The 19191-nt window shown below is 43.2% G+C and overlaps 1 protein-coding gene across 3 annotated transcripts in view; it reads left to right on the top strand.

The window, feature by feature from the left end:
* Positions 1-19191, top strand: part of LOC125881506 (cadherin-20-like) — a 712657-nt gene that overhangs the window by 469991 nt on the left and 223475 nt on the right. Inside the window, exons 1-2 of one of the 3 annotated variants that reach the window (XM_049564598.1) lie at positions 9445-9616; positions 10300-10446. The exons of 1 other annotated variant lie outside the window; for it this stretch is intronic. The gene's annotated coding sequence lies outside the window, so the exon portion shown is untranslated. Of the gene's footprint in view, positions 1-926; positions 941-9444; positions 9617-10299; positions 10447-19191 lie in introns of those variants that run through there. One more of the 3 variants, XM_049564600.1, reaches the window with a different exon arrangement.

Genomic DNA, 19191 nt, shown 5'->3' with positions numbered 1-19191 from the left:
TCAGCTAACTAAAGAAAAACGAGTGGCCATCATTACTTTAAGAAATTAAGGTCAGTCAGTCCGGAAAATTGCAAAAACTTTAAATGTGTCCCCAAGTGGAGTCGCAAAAACCATCAAGCGCTACAACGAAACTGGCACACATGAGGACCGACCCAGGAAAGGAAGACCAAGAGTCACCTCTGCTTCTGAGGATAAGTTCATCCGAGTCACCAGCCTCAGAAATCGCAAGTTAACAGCAGCTCAGATCAGAGACCAGATGAATGCCACACAGAGTTCTAGCAGCAGACCCATCTCTAGAACAACTGTTAAGAGGAGACTGCGCCAATCAGGCCTTCATGGTCAAATAGCTGCTAGGAAACCACTGCTAAGGAGAGGCAACAAGCAGAAGAGATTTGTTTGGGCCAAGAAACACAAGGAATGGACATTAGACCAGTGGAAATCTGTGCTTTGGTCTGATGAGTCCAAATTTGAGATCTTTTTCCAACCGCTGTCTTTGTGAGACACAGAAAAGGTGAACGGATGGATTCCACATGCCTGGTTCCCACTGTGAAGCATGGAGGAGGAGGTGTGATGGTGTGGGGGTGTTTTGCTGGTGACACTGTTGGGGATTTATTCAAAATTGAAGGCACACTGAACCAGCATGGCTACCACAGCATCCTGCAGCGACATGCCATCCCATCCGCTTTGCGTTTAGTTGGACGATCATTTATTTTTCAACAGGACAATGACCCCAAACACACCTCCAGGCTGTGTAAGGGCTATTTGACCAAGAAGGAGAGTGATGGAGTGCTGCGGCAGATGACCTGGCCTCCACAGTCACCGGACCTGAACCCAATGGAGATGGTTTGGGGTGAGCTGGACCGCAGAGTGAAGGCAAAGGGGCCAACAAGTGCTAAACACCTCTGGGAACTCCTTCAAGACTGTTGGAAAACCATTTCAGGTGACTACCTCTTGAAGCTCATGGAGAGAATGCCAAGAGTGTGCAATGCAGTAATCAGAGCAAAGGGTGGCTATTTTGAAGAAACTAGAATATAAAACATGTTTTCAGTAATTTCACCTTTTTTTGTTAAGTACATAACTCCACATGTGTTCATTCATAGTTTTGATGCCTTCAGTGAGAATCTACAATGTAAATAGTCATGAAAATAAAGAAAACACATTGAATGAGAAGGTGTGTCCAAACTTTTGGCCTGTACTGTATATATATATATATATATATACATATATATATATTTGTTCTCAACCCTCAACCTCTCTCTCTCTCTCTCTTTGTTTGCTCCATGTTCGCAGGTTGATAGGATGCACCTATCCATAGTTCAAATAAACACAAGAATTTTGTGCTCTAGAAAAGGATCAGCACTCAGTGAATAACCTCCTAAGCCCTATGATAAGCTATTATGGCAAGGCTTAACTATACAGACCAGTGAGCAGTGATAACTAACGTGTCTTTGGGGTCATCGGGTGGGAACCTCCTTTCACCAGTGTTTCGTCTAGTTGGTCCCACAACACCTCCAGGAGGCTAGACAGTGATCTCTGGCATCCCAGAGACACTCCCTTAATGCCAGGTCTCACTGCTCCCCGCACCGACCCAACAACCTCCTTTACCTTACCTTACACATAGCTTTCTCGGCCCAAACAGCACTGCCACCTTCAACAAACCCAAGCTCCATTTATGCAAGCTGCAAGTAGTAACTGTGCTGATACTACCTTTCCTAGCACATTCACCATACTCTATTTCACACACTACATAACATAACTCCAATATAAGCTAAAGTTAAAGGAGATAGAGCAGATAAACTCACAGAATCAGCAAACACACTCACCTTGCAGCATGGTCTCAAACAAAAGGGATTCAAATAGGCCTCTCCCACACTTCAATAACCTTCCTCTTCCTGGATTTTCTCCTTAGAGGACTGATTGGTGGATCTCTCCACCTGATCTCAAGGAGTTATGTACCCTGCCTAGTAGGTCCCCCTGCTTGTCCCCAACTGACATTATTCCTCCTCATCCAAATCCACTGACTAGATCTGGCTGCTTCATCTGACATTTCCTTCATTGTCTTCCTCAAACTCTTTCCCTGCAGTCCGAGTTCCCCCAGGAGTTAGACAGCTGATCTTGCTATGAGTCCCCTACATCCCGTGGTGTCCTCCGTCACTTCGGCTCTCAGTTTTAGCTTTTAAATCTAGTTTTTCCGCTATTTTGAAAGACCTGCGTTTTTAAATTCTAACTGTTTAATGTGTGTACTTTGGCCGGATGGCCGATCGTGTATACATGCTCGGCGGATCTTGAATTTTTAGGGCATCTGTGCGGACAGTGACAAAGCCGCACCCAAACTACATTGGCGTTTCGCCAAACTTTCAGCAATACACATCCTTCTTTCCGCCTATAACTGGTTCTCGAATTATGATACCGCTCACACAACACTGAGAAACCCCCATAACTACATCGGCCAACCCTGATGCCTCTTTCACACCATTCCTGCCGTTTACTGTACACCGGAGTGACTGCTGCTACCTGGTTTTGGGCATCCATTCACCTAAACGCGCCAGTAAGTGCCGCTCTCTGCAGGACATAAGATTTATCTGATCTGTGACTACACACTGCTGTGGACTCCTTTTGGAGTCCCCGTGTGTAAATTTCCTTTCTGTGACTCAGTACACTGCTAAAGCTGGTGGAAGTAGCCTCCCGACTAATACACACAAACGTATTACGTCACCACACACTCTATTGCTGCTGTAGTTGTTTTTTGTTTCCTACGCAACCCACCTGCTCCCCATGGCTCCACTCACTTCTCCACATGACTGTGCCAGCTGCCTCAACAAGTCCCAGAAAATCGCTGAGCTGGAGCGACGTATCTCCAACCTGTACTGGATCAGGGATGAAGAGGCTCGCCTCGACTCTGTGGTTTCCACAGCAACTCATGGTCCTGGCAACTCCACAGATCTTGACTCCACTGTCCCAATGTTCGATGCCAGTTCGCCGGTTGCTAACCCCGCCAGCTTGGCCCCAGCCGAGTGGACTAGTCACGGCTCCTCAGCCTCACACTGATGATGATGCAGCCACAGCTACATCCAGGCCGGCTTTCTCTGTCTCAGCTCCTCATCTCCCTGCTGAGGACCCGTGGCTGTTGCTGGGGGCCAAGCCAAAATGGGCCACCAGGAGGGCTGAGACTAATTTCACCTTCAGCCCAAACCCAAGGCTCAGAGCAAGCAGCTCCACTCCCAGCCAAGAGCCCTGGACCACGGTAAATGGCAAAAGGCGAGGGAAGTCCAGCCCGCAATCTCTCCCACCCTGTGAGCTCCAGTTGGAGAACAGATTTAACATCCTGGGTGTCGAGAAATCCCCTATGCTTCAAACTGGCTTCTCTCCTCCTCCTAACCTGGTTAATGTCTCGCTGCCAGGGGCCCAGGGGGTTAATGGGCCTGCACTGGGACCCCTGGTCAGGTCCTCCATCTCCTCCTCCAGGCGGAAGATCGTGAAGGAGGCTGTCCTCAGAGCAAGACGATCCGGTGGACTTCCCCACCGTGAGGGGTCAGGCGAGCCCGCAGCCACAGCTGTGCCCCCCTCTTACCCTCCGCCGGAGGGGTCATGCAAGCCCGCAGCCACAGCTGTGCCCCCCTCTCACCCTCCGCCGGCATCCTCCCCCACTGAGCTGCGGGGCCCGCCACCTCCTCCGCGTCCTCTGTTCCCCCCAACTACTGTCATAGTGGGTGACTCCATAATGAGACTGTCTCAAAAATCATCAGCAAACTCCCGGATTTACTGCTTTCGCTCCCAGACTCCATACATCGCATTATCCTGCGTGTTGGAATGAATGACGTAGTCCGGTGTCAGTCTGAACTGCTGAAGGCTGACTTTAACAGGCTATTCACCACCTTGAAAGACTGCAGGAAGTCAGTCTTTATTAGTGGCCCTCTTCCCACACTGGACCTCGGCGCACAGTGGTTCTCTAGACTCCTCTCCCTTCATTCCTGGCTCCGGACTTCCTGCAGTACCCTTGGTTTTCATTTTGTCGACAATTTCGACTTATTTTGGAATTGCCCCTCTTTCTATTGGCATGATGGTCTGCACCCGAGTAAATTAGGTAGCCGCATGCTCACAGCAAACATACAGTACACTGTAGGCCTACACGCCATGGCTCACGCACACGCTTGACTGTTTACATGCCACACCCCCTCCACAGTGCTCTCTCCTCCTTCTTCTTCTACAAAGCCCTCTGTGAGTTCTGCGAAAACTGCCTCCCCTATCGACCCCTGGTGGCCTGGCGGATTAACTGCGCCTGACAAGCACCACTGTGCAGTACGGTATAGCTGTAAAATTCACACCTCTGGCTCCCCCCCATGGCCTGGCGGGCTTATTGCACCTCATCTACCCAATCCTATTCCTGTCCATATTAATAACTACTGCTCGTCTCCCTTGCCATACTGACAGACCTAGAGGAGTTACAAAGGATAATCTATTAATTATTTCTGCCAACTCCACCACTCACTCTTCTACTCTCAACACGTTTTCTCCTGACCACATGCACATTCATTTTGGTTTCATCAACATTAGATCAATCAATAACAAGGCTCTTCTTATTAATGACATGATTGTTGACCATGGCATGGACATAATGGGGTTATGTGAAACCTGGCTGAAACCAAATGAATTTCTTCCCCTTGTTGAAGCCTCCCCCGCCAGTTATTCCAATTCACATATTGCCAGATCATCGAAATCTGGTGGGGATGTTGGCCTAATTTTCAACTCAAGTTTAGGTCTCTCACACAATCATAGACATAAATTGTCATCCTGTGAAATTCTCACCATGCACCCCTCTGCTACAGCTGGCCTTGGTTCCTTCTACTCAATCATGTTATATTGCCCACCAGGATCTTATTCTACTTTTCTGGTTGAGTTTTCTCTTTTTCTTTCTGATAACATCATAACTTTTGGCGACTTTAACATACATGTTAACTGTAAAACCGATCCACTCACCAAAGCCTTTACTTCCCTAACTGACACTTTTGGTTTTGCTCAGCTGGTCCATGAACAAACGCACTCCAATGGTAACACACTAGACCTTGTACTCACCAGGGGCGGAAATCCCGGAGGGGGGGGGGGGGGGGGGCAGGGGGGACATGACTCCCCCTTCAGTAAAGCTGTACCCCCCTAGATTCATTTGAGACACAATTAATAATTTTTGAACAATGCAGTAGTATTTATTAAAAGCACATTGTAAGCGGTGCCCATTATAATCGCGCAATAATGTGCTATTTAAATCTTAAAAGATTTAGTTCCCCCCTCCCATTCCTAGTAGTGGTATATCCCACACACTTTCCAACGGGCAGGGCTGCTTGGCAGCAGTAGCAGCATGCGGCTGGAACTGCCGCCCACATCGTGCATTGCAGGGTAAGATGTTCACTCACACAGACACAGTTTAACTTACACAAATTACAACACATCCCATTTACTGTTACAACAAGCCCCAGGCCCAGGCTGATAATATAAACTGTCTGCAACATTTCTCCTGCATTGTTTAAAAGCCTACTCAATTACGAGTGCTGCTAAGCTAAAAGCTAATGATTAAGCTCAGAGTTTAGTGATAGAGAGGACAGGAGAGAAAGAAGAGGGAGAGAACAGGACAAGAGCAGTCAGTGGCGGAGCAATGGGTACCTGTCTGTAGGCTCTCCACCTGTCAGTGAGACAAACATCAAACGTGCAGATGAGGAGCGGTCATTACGCGCGACTATTACCCACGGTTGTGATGGAGCGGTTCGTAGCTAACGGGTACCTGTCTATAGGCTCTCCACCTGTCAGTGAGACAAACATGAAAGACATGCAGTTTAACCGTCGAGGAGCGGTCATTACGCACAACTATTACGCATGGGTGTGAGGTGCGCAGCAGCAGATCTCACAGCACACTGTTTATAAACCAGTTTACCAGTTTAATTGCAGGAAATGTTTAGTTTTAGTTTTAGTTTAGTTAGTATAGACGTTCACTCTGCCTGTTGGAGAGACAGAGAGAAGATTAAAGCGTCAAATTGTGGTAAAAGATGCTGTACAAAGGACAGGCTACAACTTTTTTTCCTTGTCCCCCCCCCCTGGAATTATTCTCTAAAATTTTACTGTTTATTGTCCCCCCCAACTATGAAATGGGATTTTCGCCCCTGGTACTCACCCATGTTATTAACATCTCTGACCTGTCAGTTTTGTCATATCCTCCAACACTTTCTGATCATTGCCTTATTAAATTTAGAGCTGACCTGCCCCACCGGCGGTCAAGCCATACTGATACTTTTAGCAGCCGCTGTATTGATGACTCCACCATTTCCAAACTCGCTGGTCTGCTCCCGCACTCTCTTGCTACTCTGCCAGAGCAATCTGCATCTCTTGATGACCTCACAAATGATTTTAATTCAATCTTAAGTGCCACGCTTGATTCCATTGCGCCCCTGCACACAAAAACATGTTGCTCCAAAAAACACTCGTCCTGGTTCACTGACACCACGCGTGCAGAAAAACGCATATGCAGAAAGCTACAACGTAAATGCCGCTCATCTAAGCTTGAGGTTTTCCAATTAGCTTGGAGTGACAGCCTTCAGGATTACAAACGTGTGCTCTCTGCTGCTAGAGCCTCTTATCTGTCAACTCTTATTAACACAAATAAAAATAACCCAAAATTCCTGTTCAACACTGTTGCAAACCTTACTCACCAACCCTCTTCTGATACTAACTATCCATTTACAGCTGATTATTTTCTTGATTTCTTTAATGGCAAAATCTGTATTAGAGATGAAATTAGCAGCCATCTACTCAATAAGTGTGTAAACCCATCCCCTAGTCCGGCTTTAAGAATCTTAGATGAGACTATGACACTCTCGCACTTTGAGACCATCTCTTTAGATATATTCTAAATTAGTACTCTCATCTAAACCTACAACCTGTTTATTTGACCCTCTCCCGGCAAAACTAATTAAAGAACTCCTTCCGATTCTAGGCACTCCGCTACTCAACATTATTAACAGGTCCCTCTCATCTGGCATTGTCCCCACTTCTTTCAAATCAGCTGTAATCAAACCACTACTCAAAAAACTACTCTTGATCCTGAAATTCTGAACAACTTCAGACCAATCTCAAATCTCCCTTTCATCTCCAAAGTAATAGCCTCCTCGATCCTTTTCAATCTGGTTTCAAATCACTACATAGCACTGAGACTGCCCTCATAAAAGTAACCAATGACCTTCTCTTTGCACCAGACTCCAATTCTTCTTCACTTCTCATTCTCCTGGATTTAAGTGCAGCTTTTGATATGGTCGATCATAACATTCTGCTAGATCGTCTATCCAGTCACGTAGGCATCCATGGTACTGCACTTTCCTGGTTACAATCCTATCTGAATGACAGAAAGCACTGTATCTCATATAAAAACACTACATCCATATCCTCCTTAGTGCAGTTTGGCGTACCACAGGGATCTGTCCTGGGTCCCTTACTTTTTGTATATACTTACTGGCCCTTGGTGACATATTCCGTAGATTTGGCATTAAGTTTTTTAGATTTTTATTTAAAACCTTAATGCCAAATGTACGGAATATGTTCCGTAGATTTGACATTAACTACCATTGTTATGTGGATGACACGCAAATTTACATTCCACTTACACCCCACAATCAATCCCAACTTATAAATCTTGAATCCTGCTTAGCTGCTGTTACTCACTGGATGTCACAAAATTTTTTACGACTGAATGCCAACAAAACCGAACTTCTAATCATAGGCCCGAGCACCCAACTACCACTCCTTACTGACCTTAGTTTAAACATCGACAACTGTGTTGTCACCCCAAACTCAACAGTTAAAAACCTTGGTGTGACTTTTGATATATCTCTGTCTTTCGACGCTCACATCAGGGAAATCACTCAGATAGCATCTTTCCATCTACGCAACATCTCAAAGATCCATCCCCTGCTAAATACCTCAGATGCAGAAATCTTAGTTCACGCCTTTGTTTCATCTAGACTAGATTACTGCAATATCCTCTTCTCTGGCCTACCGCACTGCAGCACAAACAAATTACAACTTGTTCAAAATGCAGCAGCCAGGATACTAACCAAAACCAGGAAATATGATCATATAACCCCAGCTTTAATCACTCTTCACTGGCTCCCGATCCAGTCCAGATCAGACTTCAAACTGCTTTTACTCACCTACAAATCTCTACATGGCCTAGCACCCCCATACTTAAAATTATTTTTCTAATCTATTTTTTTTCTATGTGAACTGTAAAGTATTTCGAGACCATGTTTATGGTGATTTTACACTTTAAATAAAGCTGAATTGAATTGAATTGAATCCCACTACCACTGGACAAATCCTAGTTTTCCATCCTCACTGCTCAGCTTCTGCTCCTAAGTCTGCATACCTAAGCTTTTTTATTTCATGGGCTTCTTCCACTGAGTTTTCCCAAGGAACTGTCAGCTCAATGAAATAAACTATCCATTGACTCACTGACCACTGACAACACTATGTCAGGCCTCTGATTGGTACAAACTATTTCCTGAGAAACAACAAGCTTTCCCCCTAAATCTACTTGCATTTCCAAGCACATCACAAGCACCTTCTAGGCGGCCACACCCTTGCCTCCTTACTAACTTATCCCTTCTGTATTTCTCCCCCTCGCAGACTAGTATCTATATACAGACTCTACATTCAGTGAATGTAGAGTCTGTAGGCAAACCCCAGAGATCTTGCCTCTGGAAGAAGAGCGGAAGAGCTCTGGTTTCCGGTTGTAGGCTGTTTATAGACCGCATGATATTGACTAATCACGTTTGAGCCGGTTGCAGTTGTTGCCAGGTTAAATGGTCCGTGCGGTGAACTAACGAGGCGGAACATAATTGGTGTCACTGCAAACTCTGAATCCATCGCAATGGTTCAGCATATTTACTTATATATAAACGGAAGTCGGAAACGGAAATTCGCCTCTGCCGCCAAAATCAAACCGGAATGTCAAAAAATTGGGGGTCTGCCTCCAGAGGCTGTATCGCCGTCTGCCGGAAGTCAGACACCGAATACAGCTGATGGGTTCCGAGAATGCTCGCAGACAAACTGAATTGCTAAACTCCTATTCTTAAAACCTTCTGAATTTGCCTGTCTTCGTTTCCCATCGATGCCTGCAGCTAAACTTTTCAACACGTGATTATGTCGTTATGCATACCGACCTTGTGACAAGCTAATGCAACCCAGTAGAAAACTGAGTTCTGTAAAGTTATTTTACTCCCAGTGTTATTTTATGTATTATTTATTACATTCCAGCATTTTTTATTTTCTGTTTGCTAATCAAGGTGTCAATCACAGGTATCCTACATATACTTAATTCTTATTGGTTCAATCAGCCAATGCAGACTTCTGATTAGAGAGGAGAGTCAAGTCCCACCCTCTTCATGTATCAGTCCGTCAGTCAGAAGCACGGAGACGACACTAGCAGAAGAAGCAGACTTAGTGCTAAATGAGTTGATAACTAGCAAAACTAAAACTAGTGGTTTGTATAACTTTAAGCAGAAGTCTGAGTGTGAAGTGACCAACCGGATCCACGGACCTGTGCGCCAGGAGTTTAACAACTTTTGGCAGCGTCTTGGTGAGTTGAGCCGAGCTAAGCTAATGTGGCTAACTGCAGCTAACAATGGTAGCAGGTCTGCGTGCCAAGTTCCATGTGTCGCCATGAGGTCCTGCAAGAAGTTTGTTTGCTTGCTAATATGTGAACTTGACTTTCTACACACTGCTATGATATGAAGAGTGTTAAAGCAGCAGAATTTTTGCATTGGTAACCTGATAGAAAAATATACAATATGAGTAATAAGTCAATTATTTTCTGTTGATGGTGGATTCATTATTTTTGTATTCTTTTTATGTTATACTGGGTACACTTGCAGCATAGCTGTCCTGTTATGCACCACCAGTGCTAATAATATGCAGTATGGTTAAGAACAGCTACTGTGTGATGTGTGACATCAATGCTGATGTGCTGTCATTAAGCTCATGATTTAAAAAAGATAAATACATGTCTGTTTCATGTCATGTATATAAAATGTCAAATAATCATAATTTAATGTGTTAAATGTTAAATATTCATAATTCATGGTTAAAAAGCTAAAAAGATAAGTTATGTTAAAAGGGATGAAATATTTCATGAGAAATGCTGAACAGTAATCACTATTGTGTTACAGTAGTGTTTGAAGAATTTTGATGTGATTTTATTATGGCCAGAAGAGACAGGAACTCAGACATAACCCAGAGAGTAATAGCCTTGTTTCTGCACAGGCTAGGTTTTTGAGATTCCCTGGAGAAAACCCCTAGATTTGGATGTGGATTCAGATTCTCCTTGATGAAGGAGATGGCGAGCCAACTGTGAAACTGAGCATCTCCTCATCCGAGGAGCTGGAGTGACATCACCCTTGCCCCAAGGAGGTAACCCCCCTTCCCGTCTTTTCCCCTTTCACCTCTGTGGTGGGACTAAAGGTCACACCTCACTACCTGACTTGACTGATATAAAAAGCGCATGACTGAAATTGACTGTCTGACTGATGCTAGCTGAACTGAACTTAAAGGAACGGAACAGAGGAGCACTGAACTCTTTTTCAATTAAAAGGACATTTTCTGTTATTTAAAGTGAGCTGTGTAATTTTGAACACACATGCCTATGACTAAATCCAAGTTTTCTGCAGAGTTCATGAATCAGGTGTGGGTATTAATACCAAGGTTTCTTATGTGAAAATCTACTCACAGGTTTACTAACATTTTTTGAATGAGACCAAATGTCTTTTACATATTTAAAACTTGACACAATGCTGAGCTGCATCTCAAATTACTCCTCAGGTTCCCAGCTTATAGTTCCCCGGCATATACTGTTGACCTGCTATCTTTCCATAAGCCCCCACCCCCAAAAAAAGACAAAAATGGTCCATGGTGGGTCTCAGAGGGTTACGATAATGTTAACATTTGAAAAAAAAATTGGCACATTTGAAATCAAAGCCTCTCTAACATCAGCCTTTTTTAAAGAAAGACTTCTATTTGACTATTGATGGTAACCTCTGACGTACAAACAATCTTAGAAAATGCATTCAAACAGCTACAGTGTAACAAGTAGTGTGACTGCATATAAACGGCAAATTAATGCTAATAAAGTTCCTGCACACACCCTGCAGACTCTCTGATGAGTCAGTCACCTTCAGCTCAGGCTGCACAGCCAGGAACCAAGAATCAAATGAGCATTCAGTGCAGGTGAAAGTCCAACTGGGCCTCAAGTGAGTTAGAGGCAGAAATCAGGCTTTAGTGGCAGCCTGTGTCCTCCCAATTCCAGTAATCAAAGCTCTGTAAATTACAATGGCCCGGGAGATAAACTGTTTTGAAACCTTGCCATGGATCAAATGGGCAATCTTGATTCACGCCAACTACAAAATTAGCCAGCCAGTTCCAGTTGTTTTTCTTTTTTCTTGTTCTCCTTCCAGAGAGAAACCCAATTTAATTTCACCCCAAGTGTGCAGAGAGGTTGCTTGGACGGTGTGATCAATTGATAATAAGAATATGGGCCAAGCAGGACAGAAGTTTCATTATTTTAATTTCTTTATAGCTGCCCTCAAGCATGGACCTATTTGTGGCTAGATGAGAGGATTAGTATATTGACTGCATACATGATTAAATATAACAAAGCTTCTAATGAGGGCTTCTAGGAATTTAAAAATAAAACCATGAATGTGAGACTTTGTGATGTCATAAGTCTATCAAAGTGCATTTGAAATGTAATAGTTGGTCTTTGTTTTCTCCTGATGACTTGAAAGCCTTGTTTTTTTATGTCCCCTGTGTGTTATTGCTATACAAACTGTAAGTTACTTATTTCAGCCAGTATATTACTGCAGACTAATGCTAAGAAAGCAGCAGTACACTTTTTATCCCCCTGCTCCCTTATGAGTTCTGAGTACAAATCACAAATTTAGTTTTAATGTTTACTGTAACCATAGCAGCTCCCTGCAGGCTCATCTGTAATTTCAACAAATGGAATAATGTACTAGTGAGCTGCATTATTCCCTTTCCTTCTTCAGATTCTGGTGTGATGAGCAGCATGACAGAACACTATACAGTGGATTGTAACCAGTTTTCACCCGTTTATGTCTGAAATGAAAAAGTTAACACGGGCAACAGATTGCTTAATTGAAAATTCAGTCCTGCTCCACTTATGTTAGCTTATGGCTTTATGAGACTGTTTGCTTTTTACTTTCTTGGTCAGGTTTTGACTCAATATTAATGCTTTTCAGTACTGTGCTGAAAAAAATTTGAAAAATTAGTTTTGTGCTTCAAAGTCATATTACATAGTATATGTTATAGTCTGTCACCCTAGGTTTTATGGTGTGTCCTGCACTGTTGGCCTTAGATTTTTTTTCAGCTGATTCAGCATGTCTGACTGGTGTCAGAGTTGGCGGAGCCCGTTGATGAATGAAATCACTGTGGTTGGCAGTTAATCTCAATGAACGAGAAGAGAAACAGAAGTGAGGAAAGTAAACAAAATAAAAGTAAAGAGGGAGTGAAATCTAAACAAACTTGTTTTATTCATGTTTTTTTTTTTTTTTAGCCATTGAGTCCATTAGCAGAAATGGCTTATGATGGTTTGTGTTATTGTTCATGTGAAAATAGTAAATATCATTTGGCCTTTCAGCATAGGATTGTTCTGTTAATGTGCTGATTGTCTAACTAGCATCATGAGGTTCTTCCAGTTTCCCTTTTTAAATGATAATTACACACTACCACCACCCACTGGTCTGGAGAGTTATTTCCTTTCACACAGTCGCAGAACATACATGCTGGTGGTTGTAGTCTTAAAGTTACAATGTTTAATTTACGTGGTTATTTATCAGCAAATATCAACTATTGCTTTCATAAATACATATTTACTAAAGTGTAATGCAAGTCACATACAAATGGAAGCATTCTCATAGGCTTAGAGTGATTTTATCTAGAACTTGCCGTCACTGGAGACAGAGAAGGTGAAGCTCAATCCAGGGTGCTTCTGCGTGAACCTGCTTTGTACTTTTATGATTCTGTCGCACTTTAAATGGAGGACCACACACATGTTTTGCCCCGTAAAAGGGAAACCATGCCACCAAATAAAAGAAAAAGATCAGAGAAGTGAGGGTGGGACAAAACGCGTTGCTTATTCCAGGTGGAAAAGACTCCTGTGGAAGAACACTCTGGAGACGCATATGTTATAATCGTACCAACCTATATTTGCCGCACTGTGCCGTGACTATCACATAAAACGTGTTGTTTTGGCATTACTGTGCTAATGTTTGCTCTTGTTACCAAAACAATTACAGATAAAACACTCCTAACATAACGTTATATCTCACAGATAACCTGTATCTCACTGGTAAGCTATAATATACTGTAGCGTCCGCCAGGACGTGTGGAAAGGATGACGCAGTTATTCGGCAAACCACCGTTTATTACTGAACAGTACAGGTTACTGTTGGCCGTAACTACACCAAGACAAGCAACAAACAAGAACTTAGCTGTAACTCCAACTGTGCATTCCTGCTCTCTCCTCCAGCTCGCTCATACACACACCAGCACTCACACAGCCCTCAATCCCGTCACACTCTCACCCCGCCCCCTTACCTATACTCATTCAATCCCAAACATGCCATTAACTCACAGAACATTGACATTATAACAGAACATTTACTGCAGGGTCGCTACAATATGGTAACATTGTTTAGATTACTAAATAAATATTCACCTCATTGCTAGATAGGCCTACTCCTGAAAAACTTGAAAAACTCATGGATGATGCCATCTCTGACTGTGCAAGGCTTTCTGTCCTACGAGGCCACTGTCACTTACCCGACGGGAGGGGTGCGCGAGTGAGCCCTGCAATCTAGAATTTGACCGCTGATGTCACTGTTACTCACCATTTTTACACACTGAGGCTTTAATGGTACGTTCAATTGCAACTTTTTGGCCGAGACACAGGCAGCGTGAGGCCATGTAAGAGTCAGCTTTCGTCGCTGCTAGTTCTTTGATGTCAGTTTAGTATGTCTAGGCTTTTAATTTATGCATGTTAGCTACCTAACGTGACATAGCCTTCAGCAGTGTAATTAATTTTCCAGGTATTTTAAAGTTACATTTTTTGACCTGATGATTGAGCAAATAAACAGGTTGAGGAATATCAAAGTAATTAGATTTCATTCTGACGAGGAACAACATCGTATCAGATCAGATTTTAAAGTCATAAATTTGAAAGAAAAAACTCACAAATATTCAATAAAATATTCTCTGAGGTTCTAAAGTCATGTATTTGTGAGGAAAAAAAATGGAAAAATAGTAAAGAAATCACAAAACACATATCTGTAATCTCAGGAAGAATCCCAGTGGATATCTCATAAATTATTCATTTAATGTAAAAAAAAATCGTAGTTTTTTTTTTTAGAACAACCTTCCACCCCTCAAATCTGGCACAAATTTTCACCCGGACTCAATGATGAACTGATTAGATTTTGGTTGTCAAAGGTCAAGGGCAATGTGACCTTGCATTATGTCATTCTCGTGAACACAATATCTCAAGCAGGCCTTAAGAGAGTTTCCTTAAATTTGGTAAACATCCACTTAGACTCAAGAATAAACTAATTAAAACTTGGAAGTCAAAGGTCAATGTCACTGACCTCACAAACTAGGTTTTTGGTCATAACTCAAGAATACATACACTAATTAGAACAACACATGTCAAAAAGGATAAAAGAGTGATGACTTTGATATCCAAAAGGTCAATGGTCAACTTCACTGTGACATCGTAATGTTTTGCAAAAACACTTTTCTGGCCACTACTTAACATAATAATTCAGAAACAGTAGTGGAAACATTTGGTCAGACACTGAATTGGTGACACTAATCTTGGGTGCCCAACTTGAAACTGGGCTGATTGAATAGATCTTCTGTATGGCTGGGGCAGACATAGATGTAAACTCTTAAGTGCAACTTTAATCTCAGAGAATATCTGAGTTTTTATCCTGTTAATTTACACCTTAAATCTTGGAAATTCAGATAAATTTTATTGTAATATTACCCCTCTTCCATTTTATTACCTAAATGGTAAATGGACCTGCATTTCTATAGTGCCTTTCTGGTCATCTGACCACTCAAAGCGCATTTTAAAATTAGAGTCACATTCACCCAGTGTCCAAAATTAATTTTTTGACTCACCGGCCAAATGGCTAGTGAATGTTCAAACTTTACCAGCCACTCAATAGATTACATTGTTATTTTGGCTGGTGAGTGAAGCAAGGTTAATGGCTACTTGCTTATTTTACTAGCATTTGGCTAGTGGCTAGTGTTAATTTTGGACCCTGCATTCACCCATTCACACACACAATTATACGCTGGTGGCCGAGACTACCGTACGAGGTGCCACCTGCTACTCAGTTTTTTTGTTTTTTTTTTAAGTCACTCACACACCAGCATGCAGACAGGAGGAGCCAGGGATTGAACTGCTGATCTTCTGATTGGTGGACGACCTGCTCTACCTTTGAGCCACACCCTTCCCCTTGGTTGTAGAGGGGGCAATGAATGTCTACACCTTATTATATGGCAATCCATCCATCACAGATGAAAAATTAAATATGTTTATAATGTGATAATCTTCAATATCACCACAAGCTATACCAAGGTAATGGCCGGTAATTAATTACCTTGACATAGAACATGGCAAAAGTATGTGGACCTCCAAGCACTGCACTTCTTTGTGCTTGACAGAAACATATCCCAAAACAAGCTACATATAACAGCCTCCACTCTTATTAAAAAGCATCAGGTCAGATTTTGGAACCTGGCTGCAGGGATTCTGCAAGGAAGGCTGCAGCTCAGGTGGTAGAAGGGGTCAGCCATTAATTGTAGGGTCAAAGTATCCTTGAGCACGACACTGAACTACACATTGCTCCCGATGTGTGTATGTAGGTGTGGGTATGTATGTGGAGGCAAAAGAAATGGATGTTGAAAGCCAAATAATTGTAATGCTGTGTAGTGTCATATAGGTTTATGGGTCTATGTCTCATACAGTGTCATAAGGTCTGGCTTGTTGTCGGTGTACCAGTTCACTCCCAGAGGTGTTGGATGGGGTTTAGGTCAGGCCTCTGTGCCAGCTGGTGGTCAAGGATGCCCACTTACTTTTGTACTTGTGTGTTTGATGTATGCAGAGATGGTTATGGAAAGTGTAAAGTTAGTATTCTTACTGCAGAGATGCTAGCTCTTGTTTAAAATAAAGTTGTTAAACAGCATGTTGTTGTCAATATTTGTATCGCTAGTACAAAATAAGATACAGACAATTGAGCAGGGTACTTGTGCAGAGCCCTCAGGCCTCTCAGTGAGTCAATCCAGCCTCCCAACAGAGTTTTAGGATAAGAAGCACTCACAAAAAAAGGCTGGGTACACCTCCAGGCTAAATTCAAAAAGCAGGGAAAAGCTTTCAGTTGGAGGAGATAGCTGCTTTATCTCAGTGTGGTTATGAGCTGGTAGTTTTTAGCATCTTACCTCCACATCACTTCATCTGTGACTATGTCTTCCTCTCTACCATGGCAGTCAGAACATGACCATTTAAAAAAAAAAAACCTAGAATTACCACCTTGCAGTTGCAGGACTCCACTACATCCATGTCAGCATGAAAACATGGATGCTTCACACACATCACACACACACATCAACCCAACAGCACAGATGTATGTAATTAGCATAGTTTCAAAGTGTACACCTAAGACTTGTGTCACCAATTCAGTATCTGACCAAATGTCACCCTTTCTGTTCCTGAGATATGTTGAGTAATGTTTGCAGAACATTATCATGTGAAGTTGACCTTTGATCTTTTAAAGGTAAAATATCATCACTTCATCATTTTAACCTACAAGACATAAGCGCATGAATTCTTGAGTTATGGCAAAAAACAATGTTTTGTGAGGTCACAGTGACCTCGACCTTTAACCACCAAATTCTAATCAGTTCATCCTTGAAACCAAGTGGACGTTTGCACCAAATGTGAAGAAAATTCCTCGAGGGATTCTTGAGATATTGGCCTATAGTTTTCATGGCGCGGTGCAGGGTGGTGAACCCCGCGCAGAGCTGGTTTTAAGCAGCGCAACCCGAGGTGCGCTGAGATGGGTGTGGCGGCGCAGCAGATCCAGCTTGGCGCAGTGACAGTTTCGTGCCAAAAGGCTTCACCGAAGGTGCGCTAAAAGCTCGCCAGCTGAAACCAGGTCTACTGTCAGCGCAGGCGGAGCGCAGCTGGTGTAAGTGGAAGTTTGGCTGACCGGCAGACAGTGCACACACGTCACCAAAACCTCACAGGCAGGTGAGTCAGGCATATTAACAATGCAATAAATACCCCAAAACCACTATTCAATGCAACTATCCGCACTCAGCACATAAATGTATCTCTATATTGACTGTCCCGTCACATCTGATGCCAGATCAAAGGGGATTGGCACCGTTTGGCACACGTAATGGAAACCCAACCTGATTTGATTAACACAGCTGCAAACTAATGAGTTCACATCCCTCTCAGCCAACCACAAACAGCCACAGCATCAGATAGGGAGTATATATTCAGCATCTGTCATCTTAGAAAAGTCAAAAGAAAAGAAACAGAGTGAGACTACAAGAGAGAAAGAGAGAGCGCGCGTGCACGAGAGAAACGCAACATTGATTTACAATTGTGGTGACCTCCCCCCAGGCTACCTTTGCATCATCAGCCTGCTCACAGTTCCGTATATTCGGACACTGCGAGCTTGGACTTCCCGGACCAAAACATCAGTTTCCTCCTGGGAGAAGTTTGGCCGTCTGACGCTGCTCTCTTCTTCTTTTTTTTTTTTAAAGATTATTTTTTGGGTTTTTTGCCTTTAATGAACAGGACAGAGTGAAATGGGGTGAGAGAGAGAGTGGGGGTTGACACGCAGCAAAGGGTCGCAAGCTGGAGTCGAACCTGCGACCGCTGCAGCGAGGTATCACCTCTATACATGGGGCGCCGGCACTATCCACTACGCTACCGATGCTCCCTGCTGCTCTCTTCTGCCATGGCGAATTGAGTAAACTCTCATTACGCCTTCACATGGCGCATTTAAGGGCGAGGAGAGGGGCTCATGTGATTGGTGTGATGTGAATCGGCTGTGTAAAACCCACTCCACGCCTTCTCTCCTCCCTCTTTCTGACATGCGCAGGTAGGAGGGACGGAGGTGGGAAAGATTAGTAGCTGCGCCAGCGTGCACGGTGTGCCAAATTTGCAAAATCCACCTGGCCACACCCAGCTGGCGAAGTGCAGGTGCACTGCGCCTCCGCCTCGCCCGGTCTGCGAAACTAGAGGCCAGAGTGTTCACAAGAATGACATGGAGGGAGTGTCACCGTGATCTTGAAGATCTAATCAGTTCATCTTTGACTACCGGTGGATGTTTGTGCCAAGTATTTAAAAATTCCCTCAAGGTGTTCATGAGATCGCATTCACAAGAATGAGACAGACGAGGTCTCAGAGACCTTGACCTTTAACCACCAAATTTGAATCAGTTTATCCTCGAGTCCAAGTGGACATTTGTGCCAAACTTGGAAAAATTTCCTAGAGGCGTTCTTGAGATATCGTATTCACAAGAATGAGGTGGGTGCAGGGTCACAGTGATCTTGACCTTTAACCACCAAGATCTAATCAGGTCATCCTTAAGTCCTGGTGGACATTTGTGTTGAATTTTAAGAAATTCCCTCAAGGCATTCTTGACATATCACATTCACGAGAATGGGATGGACAGAAAGATGGACAGATGCACAACCCAAAAAAATTATGCCTCCAGACATGTCAGTCACTGGCACTGAGGCATAAATAAAAATAAACTGCACATCAATACTGACTCTTAGCTCTTACGTGGTGGTCTTAACTGTCATCTAAAAAAGCTCTCTGGAGCAGCAGTGAGACACCTTCGCTTCCCTCAGATCACAGTGCACCATGTCACAGATCCACACCAGATAACAAGCTCCAAAAAGTAAACTAATCTTTGGAATCTTTGAAAAGCAGACAGGCAACTTTTCAATGTTTACATTAATGCACTGTTTACATAAATGTGGAGTGAAATAAAGCATTTTGAAGTGTGATGTTTTGTATGACAAAATAATGATATTTACTGTTTGACAATTCACTTG

This window comes from Epinephelus fuscoguttatus, linkage group LG21, assembly GCF_011397635.1.
Source record: "Epinephelus fuscoguttatus linkage group LG21, E.fuscoguttatus.final_Chr_v1".
NCBI classification, from domain to species: Eukaryota; Metazoa; Chordata; class Actinopteri; order Perciformes; family Serranidae; genus Epinephelus; species Epinephelus fuscoguttatus.
This window is presented reverse-complemented; position numbering and strand designations above follow the sequence as displayed.